Below are 24,443 nucleotides of genomic sequence, written 5' to 3'. Positions count from 1 at the left end.
ATGACATGTTTTAGCAACTTCTAGCGACTTTTAGGACTGCCAATAGCTACTTTCCTTACTGAGGTGTTGGCAACACTGCTGACTTTAAACATCGGCTATCTGAGCAGCTAACTGATCGCTGCAGCTGTACATAGCCCATCTGTAAATAGCCCACCCAATCTACCTACCTCATCCCCATATTGTTTTAATTTACATTCTGCTCTTTGCACACCAGTATTTCTACTTGCACATCATCATTTGCTCATCTATCACTCCAGTGTTCATTTGCTAAATTGTAATTACTTCGCTACTATGGCCTATTTGTTGCCCTACCTCCATTTGCACGCACTGTATATAGACTTTCTTTTTTTTCTTCTATTGTGTTATTGACTGTACTCTTTATTATTCCATCTGTAACTCTGTGTTGTTGTTTGTGTTGCGCTGCTTTCCTTTATCTTGGCTAGGTCGCAGTTGTAAATGAAAACTTGTTCTCAACTAGCTTACCTGGTTATATAAAGGTGAAATTTAAAAAAACAAGAAACATTTTTCTTTTTCCCAGAAAGGGGATGTAGCTCAGTGGTAGAGCGCATGCTTCGCATGTATGAGGTCCTGGGTTCAATCCCCAGCTTCTCCATTGAAACCTTTGCAATGGCCCATCTCCTACTTTCCAGAATGTTGAAATTCTCAGCAGAAAACAGAAGTGGTATGGTTGCCAACTTCAATTGCATCATTTTAAAAAACTGAAGTTCATGGGTTCAATGACTGGTCCATACTTGTATTAAGAATTGCTGCTATCATTTCATTGTAGATTCAATGGAGTGGTGTATATAAAAAGTACATTGTATTAATATTGTATTTTACCTGCAAATAAAATGGGATGGAAGCTCAGAGGGGGAGTGCATGCTATTTATGCATGAGGTCCTTGGTTCAATCCCAAGGTTCTCCACTGGGTTCATTTGTGTGCCAAATTCACATTACACAACTACTACTTTCCAGAATGTTGATAAATATTTTGCAGCATAGATTGGCATGGTGGCCAAGTGGCAAGGCGTCGGTCTTGTAAACCGAAGATCATGGTTTCAAATCCCATCTGTGCCTTACTGAAAATTAGCTGGTACCATGGAGAGGTTCTTTAACTGGAGGAATTTGAAGAAAAGGCAAGTTGTCTCAATATGGCCACCCTGCTAATATATTGTAAGGGGATGTGTCTCTACGGTAGAGCTAATACTTGAAGTGTATGTGGTCTGAAGTTAATCCACAACTTCTCTGATGATTATATTTAGTTGTTAAATTAGCATTTGCACAACTCCCACTTTCCAGAATGTTGACATTCTAATAAGGAAATAGATGTGCTAAGTCATCTGTTTTTGTAAACTGAAGCACGTGGGTTCAATCCTTGTTTGACGTTTATGGAAGCTAGCTGATATTATGAAAATGTACTTTCATTAGAACAGTGTAAAGAAAAGGTCAATTGCGTCCAGACTGCAAATGAATCGCACATGCGGGAAGCTGCCGCTGGCTGATCCCGCCCTGGCTTACACAAAAAAAAAACACAATTAACCTGATTTAGAGCCAGACTAGTTACCGTAATTTTCTCACATTGCCATTGCCATTTTTTTCTATTGTCTCTTTTTGGTCCATTTAGATTGCTAATGTCGATTGTATACCATTTCTTTTTTCTAAATGTTAAGGTTAAAAATGTCAAATGTTTTAGGCTCCTAAGTGGACCATAAGGTTAAAAACCAAAACAAATTAAGAAAACTAAACTGAAAAACTAAAAACAAAGAATAAAATAAAAAGGTCATGAAAAACTAAGTAGCTCCGCTCCGCCAGTATGTCTCTTTTGGTTCACTTTTGCCGGTCTCAAGCCAGCCGGGTAAAGGACGAGGGTTGGAATTGTATCATAAAAAAACAAGGATCGACAGAAGAAAGTTCATTTGTAGTTCCAAACATATTTAGGGAGTTTTTTACTCACTTTTTGTCTCTCCCACAATGTTATTCCTCACTCCTCCTTCCTTCACATTTACATGCACATTGCCAATTCTGCAAATTAGGTGATGACATGTTTTAGCAACTTCTAGCGACTTTTAGGACAGCCAATAGCTACTTTCCTTACTGAGGTGTTGGCAACACTGCTGACTTTAAACATCGGCTATCTGAGCAGCTAACTGATCGCTGCAGCTGTACATAGCCCATCTGTAAATAGCCCACCCAATCTACCTACCTCATCCCCATATTGTTTTAATTTACATTCTGCTCTTTGCACACCAGTATTTCTACTTGCACATCATCATTTGCTCATCTATCACTCCAGTGTTCATTTGCTAAATTGTAATTACTTCGCTACTATGGCCTATTTATTGCCCTACCTCCATTTGCACGCACTGTATATAGACTTTCTTTTTTTTCTTCTATTGTGTTATTGACTGTACTCTTTATTATTCCATCTGTAACTCTGTGTTGTTGTTTGTGTTGCGCTGCTTTCCTTTATCTTGGCTAGGTCGCAGTTGTAAATGAAAACTTGTTCTCAACTAGCTTACCTGGTTATATAAAGGTGAAATTTAAAAAAACAAGAAACATTTCTAATTTTCCCAGAAAGGGGATGTAGCTCAGTGGTAGAGCGCATGCTTCGCATGTATGAGGTCCTGGGTTCAATCCCCAGCTTCTCCATTGAAACCTTTGCAATGGCCCATCTCCTACTTTCCAGAATGTTGAAATTCTCAGCAGGAAACAGAAGTGGTATGGTTGCCAACTTCAATTGCATCATTTTCAAAAACTGAAGTTCATGGGTTCGATGACTGGTCCATACTTGTATTAAGAATTGCTGCTATCATTTCATTGTAGATTCAATGGAGTGGTGTATATAAAAAGTACATTGTATTAATATTGTATTTTACCTGCAAATAAAATGGGATGGAAGCTCAGAGGGGGAGTGCATGCTATTTATGCATGAGGTCCTTGGTTCAATCCCAAGGTTCTCCACTGGGTTCATTTGTGTGCCAAATTCACATTACACAACTACTACTTTCCAGAATGTTGATAAATATTCTGCAGCATAGATTGGCATGGTGGCCAAGTGGCAAGGCGTCGGTCTTGTAAACCGAAGATCATGGATTCAAATCCCATCTGTGCCTTACTGAAAATTAGCTGGTACCATGGAGAGGTTCTTTAACTGGAGGAATTTGAAGAAAAGGCAAGTTGTCTCAATATGGCAACCCTGCTAATATATTGTAAGGGGATGTGTCTCTACGGTAGAGCTAATACTTGAAGTGTATGTGGTCTGAAGTTAATCCACAACTTCTCTGATGATTATATTTAGTTGTTAAATTAGCATTTGCACAACTCCCACTTTCCAGAATGTTGACATTCTAATAAGGAAATAGATGTGCTAAGTCATCTGTTTTTGTAAACTGAAGCACGTGGGTTCAATCCTTGTTTGACGTTTATGGAAGCTAGCTGATATTATGAAAATGTACTTTCATTAGAACAGTGTAAAGAAAAGGTCAATTGCGTCCAGACTGCAAATGAATCGCACATGCGGGAAGCTGCCGCTGGCTGATCCCGCCCTGGCTTACACAAAAAAAAAACACAATTAACCTGATTTAGAGCCAGACTAGTTACCGTAATTTTCTCACATTGCCATTGCCATTTTTTTCTATTGTCTCTTTTTGGTCCATTTAGATTGCTAATGTCGATTGTATACCATTTCTTTTTTCTAAATGTTAAGGTTAAAAATGTCAAATGTTTTAGGCTCCTAAGTGGACCATAAGGTTAAAAACCAAAACAAATTAAGAAAACTAAACTGAAAAACTAAAAACAAAGAATAAAATAAAAAGGTCATGAAAAACTAAGTAGCTCCGCTCCGCCAGTATGTCTCTTTTGGTTCACTTTTGCCGGTCTCAAGCCAGCCGGGTAAAGGACGAGGGTTGGAATTGTATCATAAAAAAACAAGGATCGACAGAAGAAAGTTCATTTGTAGTTCCAAACATATTTAGGGAGTTTTTTACTCACTTTTTGTCTCTCCCACAATGTTATTCCTCACTCCTCCTTCCTTCACATTTACATGCACATTGCCAATTCTGCAAATTAGGTGATGACATGTTTTAGCAACTTCTAGCGACTTTTAGGACAGCCAATAGCTACTTTCCTTCCTGAGGTGTTGGCAACACTGCTGACTTTAAACATCGGCTATCTGAGCAGCTAACTGATTGCTGCAGCTGTACATAGCCCATCTGTAAATAGCCCACCCAATCTACCTACCTCATCCCCATATTGTTTTAATTTACATTCTGCTCTTTGCACACCAGTATTTCTACTTGCACATCATCATTTGCTCATCTATCACTTTGCTCATCTATCACTCCAGTGTTCATTTGCTAAATTGTAATTACTTCGCTACTATGGCCTATTTATTGCCCTACCTCCATTTGCACGCACTGTATATAGACTTTCTTTTTTTTCTTCTATTGTGTTATTGACTGTACTCTTTATTATTCCATCTGTAACTCTGTGTTGTTGTTTGTGTTGCGCTGCTTTCCTTTATCTTGGCTAGGTCGCAGTTGTAAATAAAAACTTGTTCTCAACTAGCTTACCTGGTTATATAAAGGTGAAATTTAAAAAAAACAGAAACATTTTTCTTTTTCCCAGAAAGGGGATGTAGCTCAGTGGTAGAGCGCATGCTTCGCATGTATGAGGTCCTGGGTTCAATCCCCAGCTTCTCCATTGAAACCTTTGCGATGGCCCATCTCCTACTTTCCAGAATGTTGAAATTCTCAGCAGGAAACAGAATGTGGTTGCCAACTTCAATTGCATCATTTTCAAAAACTGAAGTTCATGGGTTCGATGACTGGTCCATACTTGTATTAAGAATTGCTGCTATCATTTCATTGTAGATTCAATGGAGTGGTGTATAAAAAGTACATTGTATTAATATTGTATTTTACCTGCAAATAAAATGGGATGGAAGCTCAGAGGGGGAGTGCATGCTATTTATGCATGAGGTCCTTGGTTCAATCCCAAGGTTCTCCACTGAGTTTATTTGTGTGCCAAATTCACATTACACAACTACTACTTTCCAGAATGTTGATAAATATTTTGCAGCATAGATTGGCATGGTGGCCAAGTGGCAAGGCGTCGGTCTTGTAAACCGACGCCTTGTAAACCCTAACCCTAACCCTAACCCTAACCCATTTAATAGAGGCAGTAGATCGAGCTGGTCTGTCATAATATAAAAGAGACAGCAGATCTAGTTGATCTGTCATAATATAATAGAGACAGTAGATCTAGCTGGTCTGTCAAAATACAATAGACACAGTAGATCTAGCTGGTCTATCATAATACAATAGAGACAGCAGATCTAGCTGTTCTGTCATAATATAATAGAGACAGTAGATCTAGCTGGTCTGTCATAATATAATAGATACAATAGATCTAGCTGGTCTGTCATAATATAATAGAGACAGTAGATCTAGCTGGTCTATCATAATATAATAGAGACATAGAGACAGTAGATCTAGCCGGTCTGTCATATTATAATAGAGACAGTAGATCTAGCTGGTCTGTCATAATATAATGGAGACAGTAGATCCAGCTAGTCTGTAATAATATAATAGAGACAGTAGATCAGGATGGTCTGTCATAATATAATAGAGACAGTAGATCTAGCTGGTCTGTCAAAATACAATAGAGACAGTAGATCTAGCTGGTCTATCATAATACACAAGAGACTGTAGATCCAGCTAGTCTGTAATAATATAATAGAGACAGTAGATCAAGCTGGTCTGTCATAATATAACAGAGACAGTATATATAGCTGGTCTGTCATAATATAATAGAGACAGTAGATCTAGCTGGTCTGTCATAATATAATAGAGACAGTAGATCTAGCTGTTGTTTGTCATAATATAATAGAGACAATCAATCTAGCTGGTCTGTCATAATACAATAGAATCAGTAGACCTAGCTGGTCTGTCATAATATAATAGAGACAGTATATCTAGTTGGTCTGTCATAATATAATAGAGACAGAGAGACTGTAGAGCTAGCTGGTCTGTCATATTATAATAGAGACAGTAGATCTAGCTGTTCTGTCATAATACAATACAGACAATCGATCTAGCTGTTCGTCATTATATAATAGAGACAGTAGATCTAGCTGGTCTGTCATAATACAATAGAATCAGTAGATCCAGCTGGTCTGTCAAAATATAATAGAGATAGTATATCTAGTTGATCTGTCATAATATAATAGAGACATAGATAAAGTAGATCTAGCTGGTCTGTCATATTATAATAGAGAAGGTAGATCTAGCTGGTCTGTCATAATATAATAGAGACAGTAGATCTAGCTGTTCTGTCATAATACAATAGAGACAATCGATCTAGCTGGTCTGTCATAATATAATAGAGACAGTAGATCTAGCTGGTCTGTCAAAATATAATAGAGACAGTAGATCTAGCTGGTCTGTCATATTATAATAGAGACAGTAGATCTAGCTGGTCTGGCATAATATAATAGAGACAGTAGATCGAGCTGGTCTGCCATAACACAATAGAGACAGTAGATCAAGCTGGTCTGTCATAATATAATAGAGACAGTAGATCTAGCTGGTCTGTCATAATATAATAGAGACAGTAGATCTAGCTGGCCTGTCATAAAATAACAGAGACAGTAGTTCTAGCTAGTTTGTAATAATATAATAGAGACAGTAGATCAAGCTGGTCTGTCATAATATAATAGAGACAGTAGATCTAGCTGGTCTGTCATAATATAATAGAGACAGTAGATCTAGCTGTTGTTTGTCATAATACAATAGAGACAATCAATCTAGCTGGTCTGTCATAATACAATAGAATCAGTAGACCTAGCTGGTCTGTCATAATATAATAGAGACAGTATATCTAGTTGGTCTGTCATAATATAATAGAGACAGAGAGACTGTAGAGCTAGCTGGTCTGTCATATTATAATAGAGACAGTAGATCTAGCTGTTCTGTCATAATACAATACAGACAATCGATCTAGCTGTTCGTCATTATATAATAGAGACAGTAGATCTAGCTGGTCTGTCATAATACAATAGAATCAGTAGATCCAGCTGGTCTGTCAAAATATAATAGAGATAGTATATCTAGTTGATCTGTCATAATATAATAGAGACATAGATAAAGTAGATCTAGCTGGTCTGTCATATTATAATAGAGAAGGTAGATCTAGCTGGTCTGTCATAATATAATAGAGACAGTAGATCTAGCTGTTCTGTCATAATACAATAGAGACAATCGATCTAGCTGGTCTGTCATAATATAATAGAGACAGTAGATCTAGCTGGTCTGTCAAAATATAATAGAGACAGTAGATCTAGCTGGTCTGTCATATTATAATAGAGACAGTAGATCTAGCTGGTCTGGCATAATATAATAGAGACAGTAGATCGAGCTGGTCTGCCATAACACAATAGAGACAGTAGATCAAGCTGGTCTGTCATAATATAATAGAGACAGTAGATCTAGCTGGTCTGTCATAATATAATAGAGACAGTAGATCTAGCTGGTCTGTCATAAAATAACAGAGACAGTAGTTCTAGCTAGTTTGTAATAATATAATAGAGACAGTAGATCAAGCTGGTCTGTCATAATATAATAGAGACAGTAGTTCTAGCTGGTCTGTCATAATATAATAGAGGCAGTAGATCTAGCTGGTCTGTCATAATATAATAGAGACAGTAGATCTAGCTGGTCTGTCATAATATAATAGAGACAGTAGATCTAGCTGGTCTATCATAATATAATAGAGACATAGAGACAGTAGATCTAGCCGGTCTGTCATATTATAATAGAGACAGTAGATCTAGCTGGTCTGTCATAATATAATAGAGACAGTAGATCTAGCTGGTCTGTCATAATATAAAAGAGACAGCAGATCTAGTTGATCTGTCATAATATAATAGAGACAGTAGATCTAGCTGGTCTGTCATAATATAACAGAGACAGTAGATCTAGCTGGTCTGTCATAATATAACAGAGACAGTAGATCTAGCTGGTCTGTCATAATATAACAGAGACAGTAGATCTAGCTGGTCTATCATAATATAATAGAGACATAGAGACAGTAGATCTAGCCGGTCTGTCATATTATAATAGAGACAGTAGATCTAGCTGGTCTGTCATAATATAATGGAGACAGTAGATCCAGCAAGTCTGTAATAATATAATAGAGACAGTAGATCAGGCTGGTCTGTCATAATATAATAGAGACAGTAGATCTAGCTGGTCTATCATAATACACAAGAGACTGTAGATCCAGCTAGTCTGTAATAATATAATAGAGACAGTAGATCAAGCTTGTCTGTCATAATATAACAGAGACAGTATATATAGCTGGTCTGTCATAATATAATAGAGACAGTAGATCTAGCTGGTCTGTCATAATATAATAGAGACAGTAGATCTATCTGTTGTTTGTCATAATACAATAGAGACAATCAATGTAGCTGGTCTGTCATAATACAATAGAGACAGTATATCTAGTTGGTCTGTCATAATATAATAGAGACAGAGAGACTGTAGATCTAGCTGATCTGTCATATTATAATAGAGACAGTAGATCTAGCTGTTCTGTCATAATACAATACAGACAATCGATCTAGCTGTTCGTCATTATATAATAGAGACAGTAGATCTAGCTGGTCTGTCATAATACAATAGAATCAGTAGATCCAGCTGGTCTGTCAAAATATAATAGAGATAGTATATCTAGTTGATCTGTCATAATATAATAGAGACATAGACAAAGTAGATCTAGCTGGTCTGTCATATTATAATAGAGAAGGTAGATCTAGCTGGTCTGTCATAATATAATAGAGACAGTAGATCTAGCTGTTCTGTCATAATACAATAGAGACAATCGATCTAGCTGGTCTGTCAAAATATAATAGAGACAGTAGATCTAGCTGGTCTGTCATAATATAATAGAGACAGAGACAGTAGATCTAGCTGGTCTGTCATATTATAATAGAGACAGTAGATCTAGCTGGTCTATCATAATATAATAGAGACATAGAGACAGTAGATCTAGCCGGTCTGTCATATTATAATAGAGACAGTAGATCTAGCTGGTCTGTCATAATATAATGGAGACAGTAGATCCAGCTAGTCTGTAATAATATAATAGAGACAGTAGATCAGGATGGTCTGTCATAATATAATAGAGACAGTAGATCTAGCTGGTCTGTCAAAATACAATAGAGACAGTAGATCTAGCTGGTCTATCATAATACACAAGAGACTGTAGATCCAGCTAGTCTGTAATAATATAATTGAGACAGTAGATCAAGCTGGTCTGTCATAATATAACAGAGACAGTATATATAGCTGGTCTGTCATAATATAATAGAGACAGTAGATCTAGCTGGTCTGTCATAATACAATGGAGACAATCGATCTAGCTGGTCTGTCATAATACAATAGAATCAGTAGATCTAGCTGGTCTGTCATAATATAATAGAGACAGTATATCTAATTTGTCTGTCATAATATAATAGAGACAGAGACAGTAGATCTAGCTGGTCTGTCATATTATAATAGAGACAGTAGATCTTGCTGGTCCGTCATAATATAATAGAGACAGTAGATCTAGCTGGTCTGTCATAAAAGAACAGAGACACTAGTTCTAGCTAGTCTGTAATAATATAATAGAGACAGTAGATCAAGCTGGTCTGTCATAATATAATAGAGACAGTAGATCTAGCTGTTCTGTCATAATACAATAGAGACAATCGATCTAGCTGGTCTGTCATAATATAATAGAGGCAGTAGATCTAGCTGGTCTGTCATAATATAATAGAGACAGTAGATCTAGCTGGTCTGTCATATTATAATAGAGACAGTAGATCTAGCTGGTCTGTCATAATATAGAGACAGTAGTTCTAGCTGGTCTGTCATAATATAATAGAGACATAGAGACAGTAGATCTAGCTGGTCTGTCATAATACAATAGAGACAGTAGATCTAGCTGTTCTGTCATAATACAATGGAGACAATCGATCTAGCTGGTCTGTCATAATACAATAGAATCAGTAGATCTAGCTGGTCTGTCATAATATAATAGAGACAGTATATCTAATTTGTCTGTCATAATATAATAGAGACAGAGACAGTAGATCTAGCTGGTCTGTCATATTATAATAGAGACAGTAGATCTTGCTGGTCCGTCATAATATAATAGAGACAGTAGATCTAGCTGTTCGTCATTATATAATAGAGACAGTAGATCTAGCTGGTCTGTCATAATATAACAGAGACAGTAGATCTTGCTGGTCTGTCATAATATAACAGAGACAGTAGATCTAGCTGTTCTGTCATAATACAATACAGACAATCAATCGAGCTGTTCGTCATTATATAATAGAGACAGTAGATCTAGCTGGTCTGTCATTATATAATAGAGACAGTAGATCTAGCTGGTCTGTCATAATACAATAGAATCAGAAGATCCAGCTGGTCTGTCAAAATATAATAGAGATAGTATATCTAGTTGATCTGTCATAATATAATAGAGACATAGATAAAGTAGATCTAGCTGGTCTGTCATATTATAATAGAGAAGGTAGATCTAGCTGGTCTGTCATAATATAATAGAGACAGTAGATCTAGCTGTTCTGTCATGATACAATAGAGACAATCAATCTAGCTGCTCTGTCATAATATAATAGAGACAGTAGATCTAGCTGGTCTGTCATAATATAATAGAAACAGTAGATCTAGCTGGTCTGTCATAATATAATAGAGACATAGAGACAGTAGATCTAGCTGGTCTGTCATATTATAATAGAGACAGTAGATCTAGCTGGTCTGTCATAATATAATAGAGACAGTAGATCGAGCTGGTCTGCCATAACATAATAGAGACAGCAGATCTAGCTGTTCTGTCATAATACAATAGAGACAATCGATCTAGCTGGTATGTCATAATACAATAGAATCAGTAATCTAGCTGGTATGTCAAAATATAATAGAGACAATAGAGCTAGCTGGTCTGTCATATTATAATAGAGAAGGTAGATCTAGCTGGTCTGTCATAATATAATAGAGACAGTAGATCTAGCTGTTCTGTCATAATACAATAAAGACAATCGATCTAGCTGTTCTGTCATAATATAATAGAGACAGTAGATCTAGCTGGTCTGTCATAATATAATAGAGACAGTAGATCTAGCTGGTCTGTCATATTATAATAGAGACAGTAGTTCTAGCTAGTCTGTAATAATATAATAGAGACAGTAGATTGAGCTGGTCTGCCATAACATAATAGAGAGAGCAGATCTAGCTGTTCTGTCATAATATAATAGAGGCAGTAGATCTAGCTGGTCTGTCATAATATAATAGAGACAGTAGATCTAGCTGGTCTGTCATAAAAGAACAGAGACAGTAGTTCTAGCTAGTCTGTAATAATATAATAGAGACAGTAGATCTAGCTGTTCTGTCATAATATAATAGAGACAGTAGTTCTAGCTGGTCTGTCATAAAAGAACAGAGACACTAGTTCTAGCTAGTCTGTAATAATATAATAGAGACAGTAGATCAAGCTGGTCTGTCATAATATAATAGAGACAGTAGATCTAGCTGGTCTGTCATAAAAGAACAGAGACACTAGTTCTAGCTAGTCTGTAATAATATAATAGAGACAGTAGATCAAGCTGGTCTGTCATAATATAATAGAGACAGTAGATCTAGCTGTTCTGTCATAATACAATAGAGACAATCGATCTAGCTGGTCTGTCATAATATAATAGAGGCAGTAGATCTAGCTGGTCTGTCATAATATAATAGAGACAGTAGATCTAGCTGGTCTGTCATATTATAATAGAGACAGTAGATCTAGCTGGTCTGTCATAATATAGAGACAGTAGTTCTAGCTGGTCTGTCATAATATAATAGAGACATAGAGACAGTAGATCTAGCTGGTCTGTCATCATACAATAGAGACAGTAGATCTAGCTGTTCTGTCATAATACAATGGAGACAATCGATCTAGCTGGTCTGTCATAATACAATAGAATCAGTAGATCTAGCTGGTCTGTCATAAAATAATAGAGACAGTATATCTAATTTGTCTGTCATAATATAATAGAGACAGAGACAGTAGATCTAGCTGGTCTGTCATATTATAATAGAGACAGTAGATCTTGCTGGTCCGTCATAATATAATAGAGACAGTAGATCTAGCTGTTCGTCATTATATAATAGAGACAGTAGATCTAGCTGGTCTGTCATAATATAACAGAGACAGTAGATCTTGCTGGTCCGTCATAATATAACAGAGACAGTAGATCTAGCTGTTCTGTCATAATACAATACAGACAATCAATCGAGCTGTTCGTCATTATATAATAGAGACAGTAGATCTAGCTGGTCTGTCATTATATAATAGAGACAGTAGATCTAGCTGGTCTGTCATAATATAATAGAGACATAGATAAAGTAGATCTAGCTGGTCTGTCATTTTATAATAGAGAAGGTAGATCTAGCTGGTCTGTCATAATATAATAGAGACAGTAGATCTAGTTGATCTGTCATAATATAATAGAGACATAGATAAAGTAGATCTAGCTGGTCTGTCATATTATAATAGAGAAGGTAGATCTAGCTGGTCTGTCATAATATAATAGAGACAGTAGATCTAGCTGTTCTGTCATGATACAATAGAGACAATCAATCTAGCTGCTCTGTCATAATATAATAGAGACAGTAGATCTAGCTGGTCTGTCATCATATAATAGAAACAGTAGATCTAGCTGGTCTGTCATAATATAATAGAGACATAGAGACAGTAGATCTAGCTGGTCTGTCATATTATAATAGAGACAGTAGTTCTAGCTAGTCTGTAATAATATAATAGAGACAGTAGATTGAGCTGGTCTGCCATAACATAATAGAGAGAGCAGATCTAGCTGTTCTGTCATAATATAATAGAGGCAGTAGATCTAGCTGGTCTGTCATAATATAATAGAGACAGTAGATCTAGCTGGTCTGTCATAAAAGAACAGAGACAATCGATCTAGCTGGTCTGTCATAATATAATAGAGGCAGTAGATCTAGCTGGTCTGTCATAATATAATAGAGACAGTAGATCTAGCTGGTCTGTCATATTATAATAGAGACAGTAGATCTAGCTGGTCTGTCATAATATAGAGACAGTAGTTCTAGCTGGTCTGTCATAATATAATAGAGACATAGAGACAGTAGATCTAGCTGGTCTGTCATAATACAATAGAGACAGTAGATCTAGCTGGTCTGTCATAATACAATAGAATCAGTAGATCTAGCTGGTCTGTCATAAAATAATAGAGACAGTATATCTAATTTGTCTGTCATAATATAATAGAGACAGAGACAGTAGATCTAGCTGGTCTGTCATATTATAATAGAGACAGTAGATCTTGCTGGTCCGTCATAATATAATAGAGACAGTAGATCTAGCTGTTCGTCATTATATAATAGAGACAGTAGATCTAGCTGGTCTGTCATAATATAACAGAGACAGTAGATCTTGCTGGTCCGTCATAATATAACAGAGACAGTAGATCTAGCTGTTCTGTCATAATACAATACAGACAATCAATCGAGCTGTTCGTCATTATATAATAGAGACAGTAGATCTAGCTGGTCTGTCATTATATAATAGAGACAGTAGATCTAGCTGGTCTTTCATAATACAATAGAATCAGAAGATCCAGCTGGTCTGTCAAAATATAATAGAGATAGTATATCTAGTTGATCTGTCATAATATAATAGAGACATAGATAAAGTAGATCTAGCTGGTCTGTCATATTATAATAGAGAAGGTAGATCTAGCTGGTCTGTCATAATATAATAGAGACAGTAGATCTAGCTGTTCTGTCATGATACAATAGAGACAATCAATCTAGCTGCTCTGTCATAATATAATAGAGACAGTAGATCTAGCTGGTCTGTCATAATATAATAGAAACAGTAGATCTAGCTGGTCTGTCATAATATAATAGAGACATAGAGACAGTAGATCTAGCTGGTCTGTCATATTATAATAGAGACAGTAGATCTAGCTGGTCTGTCATAATATAATAGAGACAGTAGATCGAGCTGGTCTGCCATAACATAATAGAGACAGCAGATCTAGCTGTTCTGTCATAATACAATAGAGACAATCGATCTAGCTGGTATGTCATAATACAATAGAATAAGTAATCTAGCTGGTATGTCAAAATATAATAGAGACAATAGATCTAGCTGGTCTGTCATATTATAATAGAGAAGGTAGATCTAGCTGGTCTGTCATAATATAATAGAGACAGTAGATCTAGCTGTTCTGTCATAATACAATAAAGACAATCGATCTAGCTGTTCTGTCATAATATAATAGAGACAGTAGATCTAGCTGGTCTGTCATAATATAATAGAGACAGTAGATCTAGCTGGTCTGTCATATTATAATAGAGACAGTAGTTCTAGCTAGTCTGTAATAATATAATAGAGACAGTAGATTGAGCTGGTCTGCCATAACATAATAGAGAGAGCAGATCTAGCTGTTCTGTCATAATATAATAGAGGCAGTAGATCTAGCTGGTCTGTCATAATATAATAGAGACAGTAGATCTAGCTGGTCTGTCATAAAAGAACAGAGACAGTAGTTCTAGCTAGTCTGTAATAATATAATAGAGACAGTAGATCGAGCTGGTCTGCCATAACATAATAGAGACAGCAGATCTAGCTGTTCTGTCATAATATAATAGAGACAGTAGTTCTAGCTGGTCTGTCATAACATAATAGAGACATAGAGACAGCAGATCTAGCTGTTCTGTCATAATATAATAGAGACAGCAGATCTAGCTGTTCTGTCATAATACAATGGAGACAATCGATCTAGCTGGTCTGTCATAATATAATAGAGACATAGAGACAGTAGATCTAGCTGGTCTGTCATAATACAATAGAGGCAGTAGATCTAGCTGGTCTGTCATAATATAATAGAGACAGTAGATCTAGCTGGTCTGTCATAAAAGAACAGAGACAGTAGTTCTAGCTAGTCTGTAATAATATAATAGAGACAGTAGATCGAGCTGGTCTGCCATAACATAATAGAGACAGCAGATCTAGCTGTTCTGTCATAATATAATAGAGACAGTAGTTCTAGCTGGTCTGTCATAACATAATATAGACATAGAGACAGCAGATCTAGCTGTTCTGTCATAACATAATAGAGACAGCAGATCTAGCTGTTCTGTCATAATACAATGGAGACAATCGATCTAGCTGGTCTGTCATAATACAATAGAATCAGTAGATCTAGCTGGTCTGTCATAATATAATAGAGAGTATATCTAATTTGTCTGTCATAATATAATAGAGACAGAGACAGTAGATCTAGATGGTCTGTCATATTATAATAGAGACAGTAGATCTAGCTGTTCTGTCATAATACAATAGAGACAATCGATCTAGCTGTTCGTCATTATATAATAGAGACAGTAGATCTAGCTGGTCTGTCATAATATAACAGAGACAGTAGATCTTGCTGGTCCGTCATAATATAATAGAGACAGCAGATCTAGTTGGTCTGTCATAATATAATAGAGACAGCAGATCTAGCTGTTCTGTCATAATATAATAGAGACAGTAGATCTAGCTGGTCTGTCATAATATAATAGAGACAGTATAACGAGCTGGTCTGTCAAAATACAATAGACACAGTAGATCTAGCTGGTCTATCATAATACAATAGAGACAGCAGATCTAGCTGTTCTGTCATAATATAATAGAGACAGTAGATCTAGCTGGTCTGTCATAATATAATAGAGACAATCGATCTAGCTGGTCTGTCATAATATAATAGAGACAGTAGATCTAGCTGGTCTGTCATAATATAATAGAGACAGTAGATCTAGCTGGTCTATCATAATACAATAGAGACATAGAGACAGTAGATCTAGCCGGTCTGTCATATTATAATAGAGACAGTAGATCTAGCTGGTCTGTCATAATATAATAGAGACAGTAGATCTAGCTGGTCTGTCATAATATAAAAGAGACAGCAGATCTAGTTGATCTGTCATAATATAATAGAGACAGTAGATCTAGCTGGTCTGTCATAATTTAACAGAGGCAGTAGATCTAGCTGGTCTGTCATAATATAACAGAGACAGTAGATCTAGCTGGTCTGTCATAATATAAAAGAGACAGTAGATCTAGCTGGTCTATCATAATACACAAGAGACTGTAGATCCAGCTAGTCTGTAATAATATAATAGAGACAGTAGATCAGGCTGGTCTGTCATAATATAATAGAGACAGTAGATCTAGCTGGTCTGTCAAAATACAATAGAGACAGTAGATCTAGCTGGTCTATCATAATACACAAGAGACTGTAGATCCAGCTAGTCTGTAATAATATAATAGAGACAGTAGATCAAGCTGGTCTGTCATAATATAACAGAGACAGTATATATAGCTGGTCTGTCATAATATAATAGAGACAGTAGATCTAGCTGGTCTGTCATAATATAATAGAGACAGTAGATCTAGCTGTTGTTTGTCATAATACAATAGAGACAGTCAATCTAGCTGGTCTGTCATAATACAATAGAGACAGTATATCTAGTTGGTCTGTCATAATATAATAGAGACAGAGAGACTGTAGATCTAGCTGGTCTGTCATATTATAATAGAGACAGTAGATCTAGCTGGTCTGCCATAATACAATAGAATCAGTAGATCCAGCTGGTCTGTCATAATATAATAGAGACAGCAGATCTAATTGGTCTGTCATAATATAATAGAGACAGCAGATCTAGTTGGTCTGTCATAATATAATAGAGACGGCAGATCTAGCTGTTCTGTCATAATATAATAGAGACAGAAGATCTAGCTGGTCTGTCATAATATAATAGAGACAGTTGATCTAGCTGGTCTGTCATAATATAACAGAGACAGTAGATCTAGCTGGTCTGTCATAAAATAACAGAGACAGTAGATCTAGCTGGTCTGTCATAATATAACAGAGACAGTAGATCTATCTGGTCTATCATAATACACAAGAGACTGTAGATCCAGCTAGTCTGTAATAATATAATAGAGACAGTAGATATAGCTGGTCTGTCATAATATAATAGAGACAGTATATCTAGCTGGTCTGTCAAAATACAAGAGACAGCAGATCTAGCTGGTCTATCATAATACAATAGAGACAGCAGATCTAGCTGTTCTGTCCTAATATAATAGAGACAGTAGATCTAGCTGGTCTGTCTTAATATAATAGAGACAGTAGATCTAGCTGTTCTGTCACAATATAATAGAGACAGAAGATCTAGCTGGTCTATCATAATATAATAGAGACATAGAGACAGTAGATCTAGCCGGTCTGTCATATTATAATAGAGACAGTAGATCTAGCTGGTCTGTCATAATATAATAGAGACAGTAGATTGAGCTGGTCTGTCATAATATAATAGAGACAGTGGATCTAGCGGTTCTGTCATAATAGAATAGAGACAATCGATCTAGCTGTTCGTAATTATATAATAGAGACAGTAGATCTAGCTGGTCTGTCATAATATAATAGAGACAGTAGATCTTGCTGGTCCATCATAATATAATAGTGACAGTAGATCTAGTTGGTCTGTCATAATATAATAGATCTAGCTGGCCTGTCATAATATAATAGAGACAGTAGATCTTACTGGTCTGTCATAATATAATAGAGACAGAGACAGTAGATCTAGCTGGTCTGTCATAATATAATAGAGACAGTAGATCTAGCTGGTCTGTCATAATACAATAGATCTAGCTAGTCTGTCATAATATAACAGAGACAGTAGATCTAGCTGGTCTGTCATAATATAATAGAGACATAGAGACAGTAGATCTAGCTGGTCTGTCATAATACAATAGATCTAGCTAGTCTGTCATAATATAACAGAGACAGTAGATCTAGCTGGTCTGTCATAATATAATAGAGACAGTAGATCTAGCTGTTCTGTCATGATACAATAGAGACAATCAATCTAGCTGCTCTGTCATAATATAATAGAGACAGTAGATCTAGCTGGTCTGTCATAATATAATAGAAACAGTAGATCTAGCTGGTCTGTCATAATATAATAGAGACATAGAGACAGTAGATCTAGCTGGTCTGTCATATTATAATAGAGACAGTAGATCTAGCTGGTCTGTCATAATATAATAGAGACAGTAGATCGAGCTGATCTGCCATAACATAATAGAGACAGCAGATCTAGCTGTTCTGTCATAATACAATAGAGACAATCGATCTAGCTGGTATGTCATAATACAATAGAATCAGTAATCTAGCTGGTATGTCAAAATATAATAGAGACAATAGATCTAGCTGGTCTGTCATATTATAATAGAGAAGGTAGATCTAGCTGGTCTGTCATAATATAATAGAGACAGTAGATCTAGCTGTTCTGTCATAATACAATAAAGACAATCGATCTAGCTGTTCTGTCATAATATAATAGAGACAGTAGATCTAGCTGGTCTGTCATAATATAATAGAGACAGTAGATCTAGCTGGTCTGTCATATTATAATAGAGACAGTAGTTCTAGCTAGTCTATAATAATATAATAGAGACAGTAGATTGAGCTGGTCTGCCATAACATAATAGAGAGAGCAGATCTAGCTGTTCTGTCATAATATAATAGAGGCAGTAGATCTAGCTGGTCTGTCATAATATAATAGAGACAGTAGATCTAGCTGGTCTGTCATAAAAGAACAGAGACAGTAGTTCTAGCTAGTCTGTAATAATATAATAGAGACAGTAGATCGAGCTGGTCTGCCATAACATAATAGAGACAGCAGATCTAGCTGTTCTGTCATAATATAATAGAGACAGTAGTTCTAGCTGGTCTGTCATAACATAATAGAGACATAGAGACAGCAGATCTAGCTGTTCTGTCATAATATAATAGAGACAGCAGATCTAGCTGTTCTGTCATAATACAATGGAGACAATCGATCTAGCTGGTCTGTCATAATATAATAGAGACATAGAGACAGTAGATCTAGCTGGTCTGTCATAATACAATAGAGGCAGTAGATCTAGCTGGTCTGTCATAATATAATAGAGACAGTAGATCTAGCTGGTCTGTCATAAAATAACAGAGACAGTAGTTCTAGCTAGTCTGTAATAATATAATAGAGACAGTAGATCGAGCTGGTCTGCCATAACATAATAGAGACAGCAGATCTAGCTGTTCTGTCATAATATAATAGAGACAGTAGTTCTAGCTGGTCTGTCATAACATAATAGAGACATAGAGACAGCAGATCTAGCTGTTCTGTCATAACATAATAGAGACAGCAGATCTATCTGTTCTGTCATAATACAATGGAGACAATCGATCTAGCTGGTCTGTCATAATACAATAGAAACAGTAGATCTAGCTGGTCTGTCATAATATAATAGAAACAGTAGATCTAGCTGGTCTGTCATAATATAATAGAGACATAGAGACAGTAGATCTAGCTGGTCTGTCATATTATATTAGAGACAGTAGATCTAGCTGGTCTGTCATAATATAATAGAGACAGTAGATCGAGCTGGTCTGCCATAACATAATAGAGACAGCAGATCTAGCTGTTCTGTCATAATACAATAGAGACAATTGATCTAGCTGGTATATCATAATACAATAGAATCAGTAATCTAGCTGGTATGTCAAAATATAATAGAGACAATAGATCTAGCTGGTCTGTCATATTATAATAGAGAAGGTAGATCTAGCTGGTCTGTCATAATATAATAGAGACAGTAGATCTAGCTGTTCTGTCATAATACAATAAAGACAATCGATCTAGCTGTTCTGTCATATTATAATAGAGACAGTAGTTCTAGCTAGTCTGTAATAATATAATAGAGACAGTAGATTGAGCTGGTCTGCCATAACATAATAGAGAGAGCAGATCTAGCTGTTCTGTCATAATATAATAGAGGCAGTAGATCTAGCTGGTCTGTCATAATATAATAGAGACAGTAGATCTAGCTGGTCTGTCATAAAAGAACAGAGACAGTAGTTCTAGCTAGTCTGTAATAATATAATAGAGACAGTAGATCTAGCTGTTCTGTCATAATATAATAGAGACAGTAGTTCTAGCTGGTCTGTCATAAAAGAACAGAGACACTAGTTCTAGCTAGTCTGTAATAATATAATAGAGACAGTAGATCAAGCTGGTCTGTCATAATATAATAGAGACAGTAGATCTAGCTGGTCTGTCATAAAAGAACAGAGACACTAGTTCTAGCTAGTCTGTAATAAAAGTCTGTCATAAAAGAACAGAGACAGTAGTTCTAGCTAGTCTGTAATAATATAATAGAGACAGTAGATCGAGCTGGTCTGCCATAACATAATAGAGACAGCAGATCTAGCTGTTCTGTCATAATATAATAGAGACAGTAGTTCTAGCTGGTCTGTCATAACATAATAGAGACATAGAGACAGCAGATCTAGCTGTTCTGTCATAACATAATAGAGACAGCAGATCTAGCTGTTCTGTCATAATACAATGGAGACAATCGATCTAGCTGGTCTGTCATAATACAATAGAATCAGTAGATCTAGCTGGTCTGTCATAATATAATAGAAACAGTAGATCTAGCTGGTCTGTCATAATATAATAGAGACATAGAGACAGTAGATCTAGCTGGTCTGTCATATTATAATAGAAACAGTAGATCTAGCTGGTCTGTCATAATATAATAGAGACAGTAGATCGAGCTGGTCTGCCATAACATAATAGAGACAGCAGATCTAGCTGTTCTGTCATAATACAATAGAGACAATCGATCTAGCTGGTATGTCATAATACAATAGAATCAGTAATCTAGCTGGTATGTCAAAATATAATAGAGACAATAGATCTAGCTGGTCTGTCATATTATAATAGAGAAGGTAGATCTAGCTGGTCTGTCATAATATAATAGAGACAGTAGATCTAGCTGTTCTGTCATAATACAATAAAGACAATCGATCTAGCTGTTCTGTCATAATATAATAGAGACAGTAGATCTAGCTGGTCTGTCATAATATAATAGAGACAGTAGATCTAGCTGGTCTGTCATATTATAATAGAGACAGTAGTTCTAGCTAGTCTGTAATAATATAATAGAGACAGTAGATTGAGCTGGTCTGCCATAACATAATAGAGAGAGCAGATCTAGCTGTTCTGTCATAATATAATAGAGGCAGTAGATCTAGCTGGTCTGTCATAATATAATAGAGACAGTAGATCTAGCTGGTCTGTCATAAAAGAACAGAGACAGTAGTTCTAGCTAGTCTGTAATAATATAATAGAGACAGTAGATCTAGCTGTTCTGTCATAATATAATAGAGACAGTAGTTCTAGCTGGTCTGTCATAAAAGAACAGAGACACTAGTTCTAGCTAGTCTGTAATAATATAATAGAGACAGTAGATCAAGCTGGTCTGTCATAATATAATAGAGACAGTAGATCTAGCTGGTCTGTCATAAAAGAACAGAGACACTAGTTCTAGCTAGTCTGTAATATTATAATAGAGACAGTAGATCAAGCTGGTCTGTCATAATATAATAGAGACAGTAGATCTAGCTGTTCTGTCATAATACAATAGAGACAATCGATCTAGCTGGTCTGTCATAATATAATAGAGGCAGTAGATCTAGCTGGTCTGTCATAATATAATAGAGACAGTAGATCTAGCTGGTCTGTCATATTATAATAGAGACAGTAGATCTAGCTGGTCTGTCATAATATAGAGACAGTAGTTCTAGCTGGTCTGTCATAATATAATAGAGACATAGAGACAGTAGATCTAGCTGGTCTGTCATAATACAATAGAGACAGTAGATCTAGCTGTTCTGTCATAATACAATGGAGACAATCGATCTAGCTGGTCTGTCATAATACAATAGAATCAGTAGATCTAGCTGGTCTGTCATAATATAATAGAGACAGTATATCTAATTTGTCTGTCATAATATAATAGAGACAGAGACAGTAGATCTAGCTGGTCTGTCATATTATAATAGAGACAGTAGATCTTGCTGGTCCGTCATAATATAATAGAGACAGTAGATCTAGCTGTTCGTCATTATATAATAGAGACAGTAGATCTAGCTGGTCTGTCATAATATAACAGAGACAGTAGATCTTGCTGGTCCGTCATAATATAACAGAGACAGTAGATCTAGCTGTTCTGTCATAATACAATACAGACAATCAATCGAGCTGTTCGTCATTATATAATAGAGACAGTAGATCTAGCTGGTCTGTCATTATATAATAGAGACAGTAGATCTAGCTGGTCTGTCATAATACAATAGAATCAGAAGATCCAGCTGGTCTGTCAAAATATAATAGAGATAGTATATCTAGTTGATCTGTCATAATATAATAGAGACATAGATAAAGTAGATCTAGCTGGTCTGTCATAATATAATAGAGACAGTAGATCTAGCTGTTCTGTCATGATACAATAGAGACAATCAATCTAGCTGCTCTGTCATAATATAATAGAGACAGTAGATCTAGCTGGTCTGTCATAATATAATAGAAACAGTAGATCTAGCTGGTCTGTCATAATATAATAGAGACATAGAGACAGTAGATCTAGCTGGTCTGTCATATTATAATAGAGACAGTAGATCTAGCTGGTCTGTCATAATATAATAGAGACAGTAGATCGAGCTGGTCTGCCATAACATAATAGAGACAGCAGATCTAGCTGTTCTGTCATAATACAATAGAGACAATCGATCTAGCTGGTATGTCATAATACAATAGAATCAGTAATCTAGCTGGTATGTCAAAATATAATAGAGACAATAGATCTAGCTGGTCTGTCATATTATAATAGAGAAGGTAGATCTAGCTGGTCTGTCATAATATAATAGAGACAGTAGATCTAGCTGTTCTGTCATAATACAATAAAGACAATCGATCTAGCTGTTCTGTCATAATATAATAGAGACAGTAGATCTAGCTGGTCTGTCATAATATAATAGAGACAGTAGATCTAGCTGGTCTGTCATATTATAATAGAGACAGTAGTTCTAGCTAGTCTGTAATAATATAATAGAGACAGTAGATTGAGCTGGTCTGCCATAACATAATAGAGAGAGCAGATCTAGCTGTTCTGTCATAATATAAAAGAGGCAGTAGATCTAGCTGGTCTGTCATAATATAATAGAGACAGTAGATCTAGCTGGTCTGTCATAAAAGAACAGAGACAGTAGTTCTAGCTAGTCTGTAATAATATAATAGAGACAGTAGATCGAGCTGGTCTGCCATAACATAATAGAGACAGCAGATCTAGCTGTTCTGTCATAATATAATAGAGACAGTAGTTCTAGCTGGTCTGTCATAACATAATAGAGACATAGAGACAGCAGATCTAGCTGTTCTGTCATAATATAATAGAGACAGCAGATCTAGCTGTTCTGTCATAATACAATGGAGACAATCGATCTAGCTGGTCTGTCATAATATAATAGAGACATAGAGACAGTAGATCTAGCTGGTCTGTCATAATACAATAGAGGCAGTAGATCTAGCTGGTCTGTCATAATATAATAGAGACAGTAGATCTAGCTGGTCTGTCATAAAATAACAGAGACAGTAGTTCTAGCTAGTCTGTAATAATATAATAGAGACAGTAGATCGAGCTGGTCTGCCATAACATAATAGAGACAGCAGATCTAGCTGTTCTGTCATAATATAAAAGAGACAGTAGTTCTAGCTGGTCTGTCATAACATAATAGAGACATAGAGACAGCAGATCTAGCTGTTCTGTCATAACATAATAGAGACAGCAGATCTATCTGTTCTGTCATAATACAATGGAGACAATCGATCTAGCTGGTCTGTCATAATACAATAGAATCAGTAGATCTAGCTGGTCTGTCATAATATAATAGAAACAGTAGATCTAGCTGGTCTGTCATAATATAATAGAGACATAGAGACAGTAGATCTAGCTGGTCTGTCATATTATATTAGAGACAGTAGATCTAGCTGGTCTGTCATAATATAATAGAGACAGTAGATCGAGCTGGTCTGCCATAACATAATAGAGACAGCAGATCTAGCTGTTCTGTCATAATACAATAGAGACAATCGATCTAGCTGGTATATCATAATACAATAGAATCAGTAATCTAGCTGGTATGTCAAAATATAATAGAGACAATAGATCTAGCTGGTCTGTCATATTATAATAGAGAAGGTAGATCTAGCTGGTCTGTCATAATATAATAGAGACAGTAGATCTAGCTGTTCTGTCATAATACAATAAAGACAATCGATCTAGCTGTTCTGTCATATTATAATAGAGACAGTAGTTCTAGCTAGTCTGTAATAATATAATAGAGACAGTAGATTGAGCTGGTCTGCCATAACATAATAGAGAGAGCAGATCTAGCTGTTCTGTCA

At 36.0% G+C, this 24,443-nt stretch overlaps 5 non-coding genes across 5 annotated transcripts; all 5 read left to right on the top strand.

The window, feature by feature from the left end:
* Positions 1 to 541: 541 nt before the first annotated feature.
* On the top strand, positions 542 to 613 carry trnaa-cgc (transfer RNA alanine (anticodon CGC)). Its single transcript has one exon. It is a non-coding gene; the product is annotated as a tRNA-Ala (tRNA).
* Positions 614 to 1,005: 392 nt separating this feature from the next.
* On the top strand, positions 1,006 to 1,077 carry trnat-ugu (transfer RNA threonine (anticodon UGU)). The gene has a single exon. It is a non-coding gene; the product is annotated as a tRNA-Thr (tRNA).
* Positions 1,078 to 2,577: 1,500 nt separating this feature from the next.
* On the top strand, positions 2,578 to 2,649 carry trnaa-cgc (transfer RNA alanine (anticodon CGC)). The gene has a single exon. It is a non-coding gene; the product is annotated as a tRNA-Ala (tRNA).
* Positions 2,650 to 3,041: 392 nt separating this feature from the next.
* Positions 3,042 to 3,113, top strand: trnat-ugu (transfer RNA threonine (anticodon UGU)). The gene has a single exon. It is a non-coding gene; the product is annotated as a tRNA-Thr (tRNA).
* Positions 3,114 to 4,629: 1,516 nt separating this feature from the next.
* On the top strand, positions 4,630 to 4,701 carry trnaa-cgc (transfer RNA alanine (anticodon CGC)). Its single transcript has one exon. It is a non-coding gene; the product is annotated as a tRNA-Ala (tRNA).
* The last annotated feature ends 19,742 nt before the right edge of the window (positions 4,702 to 24,443 follow it).

The sequence above is a fragment of the Oncorhynchus clarkii genome, chromosome 25 (assembly GCF_045791955.1).
Source record: "Oncorhynchus clarkii lewisi isolate Uvic-CL-2024 chromosome 25, UVic_Ocla_1.0, whole genome shotgun sequence".
NCBI classification, from domain to species: domain Eukaryota; kingdom Metazoa; phylum Chordata; class Actinopteri; order Salmoniformes; family Salmonidae; genus Oncorhynchus; species Oncorhynchus clarkii.
This window is presented reverse-complemented; position numbering and strand designations above follow the sequence as displayed.